This window comes from Engystomops pustulosus, chromosome 9, assembly GCF_040894005.1.
Source record: "Engystomops pustulosus chromosome 9, aEngPut4.maternal, whole genome shotgun sequence".
In the NCBI taxonomy this organism is placed as follows: Eukaryota; Metazoa; Chordata; class Amphibia; order Anura; family Leptodactylidae; genus Engystomops; species Engystomops pustulosus.
The window spans coordinates 39,063,635-39,079,952 of record NC_092419.1 but is presented as its reverse complement, the minus strand read 5'-3'; positions in this window follow the sequence as shown (position 1 = coordinate 39,079,952).

The window sequence follows — 16,318 nt, the reverse complement described above, 5'->3', positions numbered from 1 at the left end:
TCTTCGGATTTTCCCAAGACTGTATTCAGACTACTGGTTATAAGCGATCCCACTTGGGTGGCCATCACGGTTGAGACTACAGACTTAGTCACACCCACACCGCCTTGTACTGCACCAGCTTCCCAGCCCAATATATCGGACGTCGCACCTGTAACAGTGTCTCGGGCACCAGTCACTGTATTTGTCTTCAATACGGCTTTTCCAGTTGGCTGCTGAAGAAAAGCCAGGTTGGACTCCTGTTTCCCCAAACCTTTGCGAGCAAAGTCATTACTTGTGGCAACCGGTGGCTCCAGAATGCCTATGAGAGGCCTTGATCCAGTCACTGTAACGTCAGTCAAGGGCTTCTCCTCCTTCTCAGCAACATCACGATCACTGCGGATGCATGGGCGACCTTCCCTCACAGAGTTGTAGACTGCACTCACCACACTGCAGGCAGAACTACCAAAGGGCTGGGGCATCACATGTTCCACCACCTTCTGGGGATCTGGGGTCCCCTCATCCGTAGGTGTATGATTAAGAGTGGCGCTTCCACCCTGTTCACACACAATTTCAGTCAGCACGCCATCATGCGTATTCTGCGGTTCATCAGCAAGTGTACAGGGGTCTGGTTTACGCCTGGTCTCCTTCCTAGGACACTTCTGGTGCCACATCACGACAGAACACACCTGGAGGTCGGCATCACCATTTTGGCACTTTCTTTTGTTCCCCGAACACGTACACATGTGAACCTCCCATTCACTTTTCTTTGCAAACACCGTATCACAGAAAGGACAGTACGAGATATCAATCTTCAACTCATGTTTCTGTAATATATGTCTCTTTAGGTCATCTTTTCTTCTATAAGACACGTGACAATTGTAGCATTTATACCAGTTATTCCGCAAACCAGTATTCACATGACGCTTCAGTTTATTGATGCTTCTTCTGGCCTTGTTCACACACGAACTCAGTACATCAATCTCCTCAGAAGCCTCAGGTGTATCAGATGTTTGGTTTCCCCCTGACATTTCCTGAACACTGATGTGAGACTCCTCCACAGGTGACTGACACAGGCTATCCTCACCTCCTGCAGGTTCTGAGCGAGTAGCTGCTTCTCTAGGGCTCTGTTCACACGCACTGTTTGTGTAACTCTGGGCTGAAGGGAAACCACTAACAATCAGGATCTCATTATCTTCACCTGCCCTTGCTATGGCGGTATCCCTATCTGAACTGCCATTAGCTACATTACACATCTCAGGCTCGCTACCTGTGTCATTACAACTCACAACCTCTAGGGGCACCTCTGAGCTAACTCTCTCAGTATCTAGGGCTGCACCTAGTTCACACTCTGCATAATTCTGAACAGACATTGTAACGCTATCAGATGTTATCGGCATTGCAGAATTGTCACATGTTACAGGTAGTGTCATATAATCACAGTTAACACTATAATCACAGGTTAGAGGCAGATTATGCACAACATTACACTTTTCTGGTTTAACTTCAGAAATTAAGGCATCACAAATATTATCATCATCACATAGTCCATCAGACTTTATCAGTCTCAGTGGCAGAGTCTCCTTCTGTGGGATCAAGACCCCTTGGTCACAGTTCAGACTGCAACCTGTTGAGACTCCACCCACCATCACCTCAGGTCGCTGAGACTTCTCCAGATCGTCCTTTGGGGAGATTGGGACTGTACCCGATGTCAGAGGGGTCTCCCAGGAAAAGCAGCTATTCCCACTACTTGGAATACTTTCCCACAAGTCCCAGAAAAAAGGGAGGTTTTTCCCCAGGATGAACTCCACCTCCAGATCTGCACAAATCTCCAGCTTATGTGTCACAATCGCAATATCACTTTCAAAGTCAATCCAGACAGTCTTACCCTTCCCTGGCTGGTACTTCAGGAACAATAAGATGTCCGGTTTAACTCTGGAGACATCCTGAGAACAGTCCAGTTCCACCATCAGCGGGATTCCACCCACTATCATCTCACAGGTCTTGACTGGCAACTTCTCTGGTCTCCTGACCAGAGGACAATGAGGTGCACTGACCTCACATGGCACAGCCGCATGCTGTCGCCGTTGGTTGCCCCTAGCAACCACATCTTTGCGCTGCTGCATACACGCTGCAACACGTGGCCACTTGGCTGCAGGACATTCCGCCACACACCGGTTCATCCGTAGACATCTGCAAAGCTGCTCCCGTCGGTTGCCCCCGGCAACGGCACATAGCAACCTCTCCTCAGGAACTGCAGACCGATCACAGACATCTCGAACCATCGGCTGGGATCCGCTCGCCTTGGCAGTTGGGGTCTCCATAACCCGAATGGCTTCTGGCATTCCAAGGTCCTCCCACATCATCTGCCGCCAGCGTCTCTGGAACTCATCCATCGGACCCATGGTGATTACTCCCACAGCAAACAAGCAGTCTCTGTATATCTCTCACACCAAGACAAATCTTCCCGTGACCACAGCGCCTCCAGCAGCAGGAACAACAGTCTCTCACATGAGGGCTACTGGCCCTTTAAATCTCGCTGTGTGTGCTGATTTCCATGCCACAGCATACCGCCACCATATGTAAGGGATTAGCTCCGGGGATCGTCGTCTCCTAAGCAGACGACCAGCACACACAGGGACTTCACACAATGTGAGTAAGGTTAAGACTGGCCTCAGCCAGCTTTATTAGGCAGTACACAAACTCAAAACATAAAAATAATACCTAAGCCTCTCCGGCACTAACTAAACATCGAGGTTCCCTACCTCACCAGGTGCTGGCCTACTGCCAGCCACCCCAAAACACAGTAACAGTTCACTGCCACCGCTCCACAGGCCTTTGCCGTAGCCTGTCTCTTCCCCAGGGTGGAGCCCAGTGTGAAGTCTGCCCCATGTATTAGTGCAGCCCCTCCAGCTGAAAACTAATCCACTTAATTAGACAGACCCAACTTTTCCAGGTCTGTCTTCTACTCAGCTTTTCATAAGGCAAAATGCACATTTTATGCCCAAAAGCTTCTCTAGTGGCAGCCACCCTGCCACACAGCGCTATCATTGCTATAAGCAACCTTCCTCATCTGACATTACTTAGACAAACTGAGTTTGACAAAGATCTATTGTTGACCGAAACGTCACATGTTGTTTGTGTCAATAAAATTTCCTTGCAACTCACTTTTTTTCAGAACGAATCGCAAAACTTAGCACTTAAATTTTATAACTAACATGAAGTACAATGTATCACGAGAAAACATTCTCAAAATCACCTAGGTATGTTAAAGCGCTCCGAAGTTATAACCAATTATCGTGAGACATGTCAGATTTGAAAAATCGAGTCTGGTCATTGAGCTGAAAACTAGTGTCGGTGATAAGGGGTTAAAGGCATAGCCCAAAAGCCTGCTGAACCTGTAGTTATATAGATCACAGAACCACATGATGTGATCTAAAGAGATGAAATTCTCATCTTTAATCTAACACCCAAAGCAGGTACTTCTCATCTTATTTGCATATGATTTTAAAGATTTCAAATAAAATAATTCTCGAAATTATTTTTTATATAACACCTGAGGGTGCTAGTAGTTGTAATGGAATAAAAGTTCCCTATAAGTGGTTGTCCAGTTTCCATAAATAGAATATTGTTTGTATAATGAAAATGTTCTTTCTGCATTTATTCCTCAGGGTCTCTGCTTGCTGTCATTTTATTGGCAACTCCATTGTTTACCTGCTGTAGATAAAAACTGGTCAAAGATCATGTTATGTTACACAGGTTCAGGGCTCATTATATTCCTGGTCATGTTATGTCACGCAGGTGCATGGCTCACTAGTATCATGAAAAATTATCAGAGCTGTGTGACAACACAACCATGAACTGTTTTTTATGCACTAGAAATAATAATATAGGAAATATCTTGAACTCCAGTCACACTGCATAAGTTGTAAGGAAATTTTATTGACACAAACAACATGTGACGTTTCGGTCAACAATAGACCTTTGTCAAACTCAGTTTGTCTAAGTAATGTCAGATTGGAGGAGTGGCGCCACACTCCTCTAAGCGGCACAGACCGCCATCCCTTTATGGCAGCGATATCATTGCTATAAGCAACCTTCCTCATCTGACATTACTTAGACAAACTGAGTTTGACAAAGATCTATTGTTGACCGAAACGTCACATGTTGTTTGTGTCAATAAAATTTCCTTGCAACTTATGCAGTGTGACTGGAGTCCAAGATATTTCCTACACTATGTGGGATTGGGACCCTCTCCGGAGCACCTGCACCGAATATTGATTACAGTGTGTAGCCAATTTTAACTAGAAATAATAATGACACACTCTAAAGAACGAAAGCAAGCAGAGATCTCAAAATCTGTGATTAATGCATTCAGATAAATATTGGAATTTGGTATAACGCTGTCATTTTTTTTTTCTTAAACTGGGCAACTCCTGGCTGTATGGAAAGGATTTACAGACTGGCAGAAAAACAGCCTAAATGTCCTATGAAATTCATCCAAAAGAAGGCTACTCGGATCATGTTACTAAATGTTTTTGCAAACTATTTTTATTTTAAATAAAACTGCTCCTTTGTCCTATTGTCTGTCCCAATGTGATCAGACATTAATAGATTAACAATGGAGTCAAGCAGCTTCAAGTTACTTCGTCAAATAACAAATGTGTATCCGTAACAATATTTTTGGCCCAAAAATGATAATAAAATTATCTCAATTAAAAAGGTTTTCTGAATTTTGTATTCAACCGGTGAATAGTCCTCTTCTATCGCTCATCATAGTGATGCTTAATAAACGCTATGGCACTAAAAGAAAAATATATTACAATAAAAACATTATTCATCTTTTATGTGGTTAATGTTAATTTTTTAGAGCTCAACATCATTTCTTTTTTTTAAGTGGACCAATGTGGTGGAGGTTTTAGGTCTCACCGATTATTAAACTTGGATTCCATCTACGGATAAAATAAACTTTACCAATTTTTTTATTTTTTGCAAGAGTGATACAAAATCTATCTCTGCTATTAATTGATTTTATTTTGTATTACCCCTCCCTATTCTCTCCATGTACCTGGCTGAATCACTGTCTTTGTGTTCTGCATATTATTGCAGCCAGCTCTCAATGCTTTTGTGAAAATGTAAGTCTAAAAGTACATTGTGTCTCTATAATAATTGAAATATGAGCTTAGTGCCACTTGTGTCAAACAAGTTCCAGGCTTGTCTCTAACCATGTCTGTATTCAGTGTCCTATGACACTTACTTTACTGAATGTTACAAGTTGCAGACAGTCATATCAGGTTAGAAACCATTTATTTTAATAATTTACTGTAATAATGTAATATTACAGAAAATTTTTGAGCAACCAAGCCCAAATGTGAAACTGCAAGTAAATATGTTTACTCCTTCTTTATAGATTCATAGATCTAGGCAGGTTTGTTACCAGAGCTCCTCCATGCTGCTGCTTCACAGGCTCTAGAACTCCCCCTCCCACTATGTCAGTTTGTAGTAGGTTAAGTGAGAGTTTTTTTTAGAAATTGAAGATTTAAAAAAAGATTACCACTGTGCCTGGATCTATGAGTAAGTGTTCTTGTGGGGGGCCGGAGTGGGAGGGGGCAGCTGCCACTTGTTAGTATATAAGGTAATGGTGTGGCAGTGGCGTATTTTTTGCACTGCGCCTAGAAGCAGTGGCATAGAAGCAGTGGCATAGAAAACTGGCATAGAAGCAGTGATATATCCCCCCCCCTATATTTTTGACTGTTGGGACTGAAAGAGCTCTAGGAATTTGTGCTCTCACATGTCGGGGTAGGAATCAGATGTCCATCCCAGCACATTAAAGGTTAGCTACACGCAATGGAGAGCATGTGTTTTATATATCGGTCTTGATACTCCCATGCCTTACTAAAATGGCTTCAGTAGGGGACTGCATGCCAGGGGATCAAACTTTCATGACAGTTTTTATGAAAAGATTTATGGGAAGATTTATCAAAAGTGTCTAAGAGCACAACTGCTCTTGTTGCCCAATTAATCGGAGCTCATCCTTGATTTAATAAACATCTGTGGGAGAATTAAAGCTGAGCTCTGATTGGTTGCAATGAACAACTAGAACAGGTCCGCTTCAGGTACTTCTGATAGATTGTTCCCTTTGAATCTGGAGAATTCTGGAGGCATCACCTTTTTTCCAGCTACACCTCCTTTTGAAAATGTTATCCCAAGTTTTGTGCACATGAAGTAGAAAAATATGTATATCAGTGGCTTGTGCCATTTGTATACCAAAAAGCAGTTTATATATAGCATTCCCTAGGTGTATAGCACCTGTGTTTATAAATTCCTTTCTACCTCCTCATTCCAATAGGGCAAATGCATCAAACTATTTGTTTTGCTGTTTATTTGCACAACTTTTCAAGGCACATGAGAACTTTTTGGTTTTTTTGTGCCTCGTTTCTCGCTTCAAAGTTTGCCGTTGTCTAGTTTTATGATGTGTTCCCTGAGTTATCACCTGAATTTAGATGTGACAGGTGGGACTTTTTGAAAAAGTTGAAATTTTTTTTAGCTAAAAGCAGAATCCGATTTTTGGAGACTTTTGCGGCATGTACAAGTATCAAGAAGGAAAACCCACTAAGATACAACTGACCACCATACAAAAAAGGACACAAAGCCAAACATATGATACATGCGTGCCATATACTTTTATTTTCAGAAAGTGAAAAAGACACATTGGGCCAGATTTATTAAAGCCCCTACACCAGTTTTTTGTCTGATTTTGCACATTCTTTTCAGTGCAAACTGCTTGCACATGTATTTAACATATGTATCGCGGCTGCACTATTCTGCACTGAAAGTGCATGGTCTATGTTAAAGATGCAAAAAAAAAATTGAGCAGTGCAGTGGTCATATTCATGAAGAACGCGCAACACATTTCATTAGTCTGTCGCACGCTGCACCCTCTACAGGCAAACTACACATGGTGCAGTTTGCACTATTTTTAATAAATGTGGGGTATTGTATTAGTTTATATTAACTTAAAGATTTAAACAAAAAAATCAATTTTAGAAAACAAATTGAACCTTTCTTTTGTTTTTTTCTAAAGGTAGGGGGCATAAATTGATGTATCGGATGCATATTACAATAGATAGGTTTGATACAGTGAATGTTATGTCTGTATGCAAAACATTTTTAATGAGTTTCCATAAAGTTTAAGACAAAATGAATCCATTACAATGCAGTTAAATCTCATGTGCAATGTAGAGGAAAATTAAGAGAGAAATGAAGTAAAAGGAAGGATGGCAATGAAGCAAAATATTAGTCTATCTGTGCCTTTCTCGGTAGTCATTCTTCAGTAACCAGTGAATCATCATTGAGCAGCCTAAAAATGCTTCAAATACTCCAACATGCAAGCAAATACCAAGGATAGCTTTCACCAGGTGAGGGAACAGGCAATTGGTGGAGATTTCTGCATAGGATTTTGCTAGGCCCAGTGGGCAGAAAATGTTATGGATTGTGCCATAGACTTTGCTGCATATTTGAATAAATCATGAATGATTATAGAAATCAAACATTGATGGTCATTACAGGGCCCCCCTGAGATATAAACATCAGATATGACATCTAAAAGTTAATAAGTATCTCTATGGCTCTAATCTCTGGGCCTCACAACCGCAAATGGAGAGAGTTTGTGAAAAGCAGTTTTCAGCTGTTTCCACAGATTTTCGATTGGATTCAGGCCTGGACTGTGACTTGGCCATTCTAACACCTGAATATGTTTATTTGTGACTTATTCCATTGTGGATTTTGCTTTATATTTGACATCATTGTCTTAGTGGAAGAAAAATCTCCGTCCCAGTCTCGGGTCTTTTGCAGACTCCAACAAATTTTCTTCCAGAATGGTCCTGTGTTTGGCTCCATCCATCTTCCCATCAATTTTAACCATCTGCTATACCTGCTGAAGAAAAGCCCACCACCATGTGTGTTCAGGGTGATGAGCTGTATTGCCTTTATACCAAACATATCGTGTGGCTATGAGGCCAAAAAAATTGTTTTTGGTTTCATCTGATGAGAACACTTTCTTCCACATGTTTTGTGTCTCCCAGGTGGCTTGTGGCAAACTTTAAACAAGAATTTTTAGGGATATCTTTGAGAAATTGATAATGAGCCTCTTGGCTGCATCTCTGATCAATCTTCTCCTTAGTTGAAATGAAAGTTTAGAGGGACGCCTAGGTCTTGGTAGATTTGCAGTGGTCTGATAATCCTTCCATTTCAATATAATCACTTGCACAAGGCTCCTTAAGATGTTTAAAGTTTGTGAAAACTCAGATGGATATGAATCTTATGCAAGCGTGTACCTTCTTAACTGTTTTCTGTATAATACATTTGGAAAAACAATAAAAAGATTTATACAAAAAAAAGTTTGTGAAAACTGTTATAATCCAAACCCGGCTTTAAACTTTCCAACAACAGTTTCCAACAACTTGTTGTTGATTCACCACAAAATTAATTTAAAAAAAAACAAATTTATATCTTTCAGTTTGAAGCCTGAAATGTGGCAAAAGGTAGAAAAGTAGAAAAGGGGGTTGAATACTTTTGCAAGGCACTGTATCCTGTTGAGAATTTATCATGGTTTGTATGCTGTTTTGCAGGGTCAAGAATCAGGATTGTTTATGCAACCCTTATGTCAAGTGGGAATTTAGGGGAAGGGAATGGAATGGGTTGCATTACATTAGGCACATTTCCTATAGCTGACATAAGCTATAGCAGAATGTTCCCACTCTCTCCCCTATGATTTTTGGGAAAATTCCTTCAACAATATAATCCTGTATAACAAATACCATTAATTTGCAATAATTTCACAGCCAAATTCAAGTTAGTAAAGCTACCAATTGTCTTGTAAAATATAACAAGGATATGTGCCTTCGAGAGAGCTATTCCTCTCACTCAATTTGTCTTTTTAGGGTTACCATTTCACTTTTAAATAGAAAATAGGAAAATTGAGTGGACTATCATTATGTTAACCTTAAACCTGTAAAATACATGAAATTCACGTAATTCATAAAAAAGCTAATTTCTTTTCTTTTCTTTCCAAGTCAACATTTAAAAGACCATAGGAGACTGTAAACTAACAAGGGATTGTGTTTAGTGCTCTACAAAGCAATACATCTAATCTCAACAACCTCAAAAGTTCTTAATGAACCTTTTGTTTACAATTTCTCAAAAGCATTATTACTTTCATGCACCCATTAAAGGGATTCCACAGTGAGAACTTTAAAAGTTTAGTTTGACTTTGAACTGCTATGTACTAATGGATCTAATAAAACTTAAATGAAGCTGTTTTGTTCTCATTATTTAAATGGTCATAAAAGAGATTTGTAATGATCCTTCTTAATATAAAATATAATGCATTGTACCTTCTGCATGCAGTAAACTAAAATTCAGTTAGAAGGTTAAGTTATTTGTGATTGACTCTTAACCTGAAAGATGTTTCAATAATATGCATCAAGAAAGTGGAACCCTGCACAGCAGTGGTGTACACCAAAAATGTCCACGACACACTGAAATGAATCCAACAAACAAAAGCAAAGCTGTGTGCCATTGATAAATTGGTACAAAAAAACAAGAATTTTTATTGAAACACACACCTAAAGACAGACAAAAAAAACCATAAAAACAATTAAAAATAGTACCAAAGTACAGACAGTACAAATTTGTATTATTGATACTCTGGTAAGTACAATAACAAACCCCTCCTGAATGGGTAGTGTAAACCATGACCAACCCTATAGAAATGTAAACAAGTTGAAAGTGCCTGTGCATATAGCCAGCTGACATAAAAGTACTGAATAGGTAGACTGGTGACTAGAGAGAATATTCCTCAAAAGTTAGTAAGGTAAGTGCAAGGCAAATCCCCAGTATACATTACAGGTTATCTGGCATTAAGCCAGGCAGCATGGTGACAACATCAAAGGTGCGGGTTGATGCAAAAGTCAGGAGGTGGATGGCTCCCCACGCGTTCCGTCTCACTAGAGACTTCCTCAGGGGTAAAGATGCTGTTGCATCGTGCGTGTTAGGCCCGTGTGTGCACTACAGATGCCGGAAGTCACGCGAGAGTAGGTGATATTCTGTCAATCAATACAGGCGCATGCGCAATCAACTAGGTCCGAACACTGGAAGTGACGAGGCGTCGGACGCAGCGCTATCAAGGTAAGTATAGTAACCAAGCAACCAAATGCTACTGACGATAGATATATCAATCCTCATGCATAAATACGGCGATCTATCATTCTGCTCCGACCCTATGGTTAATCCTCAGGTACATCGATGATGCACTCTATTTGTTATAAGTGAAATCACGCGTCTTAATACATTCAATGAATGGTGAAAGAAGAGAGATGAAAATAAAAGTGAAAATGCTTCATGTGACAAAAAATCTAAAATAAATCTTGTCAAAGTATGAATTTATTATAGAGACCACAAATAGTATCATCCCACTCCAACACAGGAAAAATAATCCTGTGCGCATCACGTGTAACGACAACGATAATATTACACCCAATCTACATATATAAAAAGTTAATGGCGAGGTAAACATGCAAATAAATGAAAGAATGCCCACATAAACGTCACCAGTGGGTATGCAGTATTAAAGTGCTATTCAAATTTGAATTGACACAAAGGAAGAGAGTTATAGAAACGTATATGTATCTTATATACGACGCAATTACAATAGAGTGGAGATATGATAACCGAGGTTAATGCGTGGATAATAATTAAACAGTAACGAGATTAGAAAGGTAAATAATTCAAATGGCCTGTTTATAAGGCATGTATATCAACCGAAGGAACTAGCAGAGTACAAGTGGGAACATATAGGAGAGCCATGGCAAAAAGCACTTTGGTCAGAAAGATATATATTTGTTTCTCTGTGTGCGGTGGGTTTAAGTCCTAATGTAGGTAGAAACCAATCATAAATATAAAAGTCACATAAGGTCAAATAGGGAGTCAGAAGTCCAGGAATCAGAAGGGGGGGTACAACTGTTGACAAGAACCATGTTGGTTGTCCATATTGCATTAAGTGGTCTTTATCTTTCTATTTTCTCATTTTTCTTGTACCTTTCCTTTTCTCCTTTCTTCTCTTTTCTTCTTCATTCTTTCTATTTCAATGGGAATAAGAGGTCTGGTATTCAGGAATCAATTCACAGGTGATATGGTGTTATGGTGAAGGTACATGAAGAAACCTCTTCCATTAAGAGAGCTATTTAAGTAAAAAATCACATATTAGTAGATCCTACAAAACATAAACTCAGAGGGTACCAGAGTAAATGTGAAAAAAGGGGGGAAGGTGCTAAAGTGGGAACTATAGGAGGACTATAAGAGTCCCAGACTACAAAGGGGCGGGACCCAGAATAAACCAAAAGAAAGAAGAGTGCAAGTGAACTTGGATATGGGAATATAGTACAATGTGCCAGGAGAGTATCTGTGAATGAAGGAGGGAACATTGGGAGGAAAGAAAAATAGAAAAAAAAGAAAAAAAGGAGGGATAATTAGGTAAAGGACTTACCCTCAAGATACATGTCGATCGTGTACACTGTCAAGAGATGATTCGGCAATACCTTTCTTCTGAGAGTGTCTTCATTAGCGTTTGTAGAAACCTATAAAGAGCAAATATTCGTTGATACCATCTGGTGCTCGTGTCCCCAGTTGGTAGATCCACCGATATTAGATTTTTTGGCACATGAAGCATTTTCACTTTAGATTGCCGTATTTGTGCATGAGGATTGATATATCTATCATCAGTAGCATTTGGTTGCTTGGTTACTATACTTACCTTGATAGCGATGGGTCCTTAGCCACGTCACTTCTGGTGTTTGGACCTAGTTGATTGCGCATGTGCCTGTATTGATTGACAGAATCTCACCTACTCTTGCGTGACTTCCGGCATCTGTAGTGCACGATGCAACAGCTGATTGTGAGTGCTATGGGGGGGGGGGTGTATAAGGGGAGCCTGGCAATAAGGGGGCATCTTTACCCCTGAGGAAGTCTCTAGTGAGAGACAGAACGCATGGGGAGCCATCCACCTCCTGACTTTTGCATCAACCCGCACCTTTGATGTTGTCACCATGCTGCCTGGCTTAATGCCAGATAACCTGTAATGTATACTGGGGATTTGCCTTGCACTTACCTTACTAACTTTTGAGGAATATTCTCTCTAGTCACCAGTCTACCTGTTCAGTACTTTTATGTCAGCTGGCTATATGCACATGCGCTTTCAACTTGTTTACATTTCTAGGGTTGTTCTTGGTTTATGCTACCCATTCAGGAGGGGTTTGTTATTGTACTTACCAGAGTATCAATAGCACGAATTTGTACTGTATGTACTTTGGTACTATCTTTAATTGTTTTTATGGCATTGCCTGTGTTTAGGTGTGTGTTTCAATAAAAATTCTTGTTTTTTGCACCAATTTAACAGTGGCACACATCTTTGCTTTTGTTTGTTATGCTCCAATAATAGACAGCAAGTGATCCTCCAACAGAGAAGGGAAATTTTCATTGTTAATTCAGCACTAAGTTGACCTTTCAATAGTAGTGATTTGGGTTTTACATTATGATTACGAAAACAATTGAATTGTGGCTACTATTAACCCCGTGCCAATTATGACATATTAGTACATCACAGACTGAGCCCTCTCCATACAATGCTTTCTGCATATGGCAGAAAACACCCTTCGGTAACACATAGGTATTAACCTCTCGATCGTCATTGACACAGCTGCTGATGGCATTAAAAAGCAAACATATCGTGAGCGACGCCATATTGGCTTGATTGTTACTTCTCGTAATATCATTGGAGATTGGTGATCTGTTACCATGACAGCCTTGGGTCATACGAAGACCTGAGGCTCATTTTAACCCATTTATTACAATGTGCAATTAGCACAGTGTAATAAAGGATGCAGACATTCCCCATAGTATGGCAGTTTATGCTATGATCAATCAGAAAACCTAGGGTTAAAGAACCCTAGGGGGTCTTAAAAACTGTAAAAAATACATTGAAAAAGTGAAAAAAAAAAAAACCCTTTCCTTAGTAAAAATCATAAATATATTAGATACTGCTGCATCCAAAATGTCTCATCTATCAAAATATAATAATGATTATTCCCAGCACTTAACCTTGTAACAAATTGTCCTCAATAATGTTGGTAAGAGCAAGCTTTCATTGTGCACACCTACTGGGAAACAAAATCCATTACGCACTGAAATACTGAATTTCTGAAAAATTATACTATAAGAGAGCCCCAGAAAGTCATGGTATAAGAAATTGTTGTGGAAAATGGAATCGGCAGAAACATAATTGGATTTGAATGAAAATGGTGCAGAAGATTAACTACTCATTGCCAGTTTCTCTAAAAAAAAGTCTTATAGAAAATTGTCATAGCTAATGGAGACATTGAAGAACATTTACCAAGCATCTGCAAAGAAAGCTTGTCTTCATGCATACCAAGTGACCGTGATCCATATATAAAATATGTTTTTTGTTTTTGGGTTGCTTTGGAACATTTTTCCCCAACATTTCTAATGTAATGTGGTAAACGGAGATGGCATGAATTTCCCTATAATAAATGGATCTAGTGCATGGTATTATGGGTGCATAATCGGCTCCATCAGTTTTGACTACCATGAGCACTACAGTGTAGGTGAAGATTTTCAATGAATTTGTTGATTAATTGGATGATGAGAAAATTAGCACTGGATAATTTCAACAGAAAGGGGAAACACCTCCAATGCAACCATAACTTGATGACAGGAAATTGATGGAGCAATGCCAGTCCCACTAAACAGTACACTCAAATTCTTGGTCATAGATCTTGGAGTTATTATCACACCTATTCAACTTCAGACCACCATAAGTAGAGTCCATTGGTATCTTACATTATTTATAGCATAAAGAATAATGGTGGCATGGTGCTTTTTACAGATATACAGAAATGAACCTTCCATTCATACAAGTCTATGTGAACTGATGGTAAACTAAAGCGCTTCCAGATCAGGTGTGCATTATTCTCTTATATAATGGAAGAGAGCAGATAACTATTGATGATGTGAATATAAAAATATAAATAAAAATGATAACAATGAAGATGAATATCAGAGCCATATTCCATTTCAAGTATCACTGAAGCAGTAATAAGCCAAAGCATCTCATGCTGTGGATTAGATTGTAATTAGGTGAATATAGCTCGTATAATACTACTCACTTAGTGTATAACAAAACATGCAATGTACATTGCGAGGATCTTATGGTGCAGCTACCCGGGGTTCAGCATCTGCGTAGGAAACCCAAAGGAACATCAGTATAGGGAGGATAAAAAGATTTAAGGATTTAGGTGCACTTACAATAGGTCAAAATGGTTATCATCTAAAAAGAGATGTCACTCAGGCATCAAACTGTACCTATACATCACTTCATGTAATAAACCACTAATTCTCTATGAATTTGGTGTATCTTCTGACAACCATGATGGCCTATTATAGTAGTGCACCTGATTCCTTGAATCTCTTTATCCTCCCACTACTGACTTCCCTTCAAGTAGACAATGAAGAAGACTGGCATAAACCACACTGAGCCCCTGCAATAAAAGATGAGTCACTGATAGTCTGTAAAAACTCTTGCCACCAGAACTCTGTACGAACATTTAGCATCCTCCTAGGTTTCCTCAACAAGAAGCAGTGTTCAAATACAAAGCCTTGGCAGAACACCTGTTTCCTGCACTGAGTTGTGATCACGCCTACAGTAAACTTTTCAGGAAGTCGCTCTTGCCCACTGTCTGTTGTTAGGGAATATTTGGGCAATTGGGAAATAAGAAAATACATTTTCCAGGATGGGAACACATTGGTCAAACATTGTCTCCTTGTAAGGAATTGGCTACCTTGTATGGCAGCACCCTTAACATAAAGCATGACTTTATGTAAGCCCAATGACAGTATGCAGGATTAAAGCCAAAAGGAACCAATTCCAAACTGTAGAATTCTGAAGCGCTGCTTCAGTATAGTTGCATCTCTTCAGTAAAGTGTAGGGAACTGGTTTGGATGAGTGAGAGGCTAGGGTTGGAAAGTAAAAGCTCTCCTTACGGGGACTTTGCCAATTGAGGCACCCTTACAGGCGTGTGAAGACTTTCAGCAATGAATGCTCTACTGAGGGATTCTGGGAAATGTTTTACAGGATGTGAAAATAGAAACATTGCCTCTCTAGCTGAAGGCTACCAGTATCCAAAAGCAATAACCGCACCACCCTCCGTTACTCAAAATACATAGAGAGATATATTCGATATGAGTACCAGGAATGTTCACATACACAGGTGTAGGAGCAAAAAACCTAAATCAGATGGTGCTCCAGTCTTTGGAAAAGACAGTCCCACAACAGATCAACAAAGGTGTAGAAAATGGACGGCACTTACCAATCTTCAGTAATACATTTCTTCTTCTTTATTGAAGCAAAAACAGGGAGGTCAAAAGAGAGACAGAGCCACCCTCCGCATGGTTAAGCACTGCACTTGAGAGGCTTTACCCAGGATGTGAGGAAGTCACAATTCGGCAGGTGGAGCGACTGCACAATGGGGTGGGTTTAGCCAATGTGCACTAGGGTTACGTATAGCCCATGATATTGGATCTAGGTGTGTTTGTATGACGTGTGTTTCTAACTATAGAAGTTCAAATAGTATATATAATTGGAATATCAGGTGTTTCCCACTTGACCTATAGGCATAAAAGAACCCTATTTGGTCTTGATCACTATACACGGAGGCCGGAAGAAGCACTGTATTGCGCAAAACGGCCATCACCTTTTAACGGGCACCCTGCTTTCACTCCCTCCCTATTATGTTCTCCATGTGAGTATATGTTTTTGCTTCAATAAAGAAGAATAAAGATGTTACTGAAGATTGGTAAGTGCTGTCCTTTTTTTATACCTTCATTGATCCATTGCCTCTCTAGCTACCTTGTAACTTATTCCTAACTTATTTATGCCATGACATGATCTTCGGGGACGGTGTCTTTTTGTGCTCTTGTAACTTGTAAATAAAAGAAGTGTTTTATAAAAAATTTTTCAGGATGTTGGGTGCAAACTAACTCTTTAACAAATGCAATTTCAAATGTCTTGCTTCTATGGAATTCACCAAAGTAGAATGGAATATGAATTTCTCCTATTGTAGTGTCCACTTATATTTGACAACAGATATTTATAAATAAATGACGAATAAATCTGCTAAAAATTGATCCAAAAATTGAGTTAGCAGTTGATCCGATTAAACATAGAAAGTGCACTGGTCATTCTTCTCAGCAGCTGTAGTGGTTCATTACA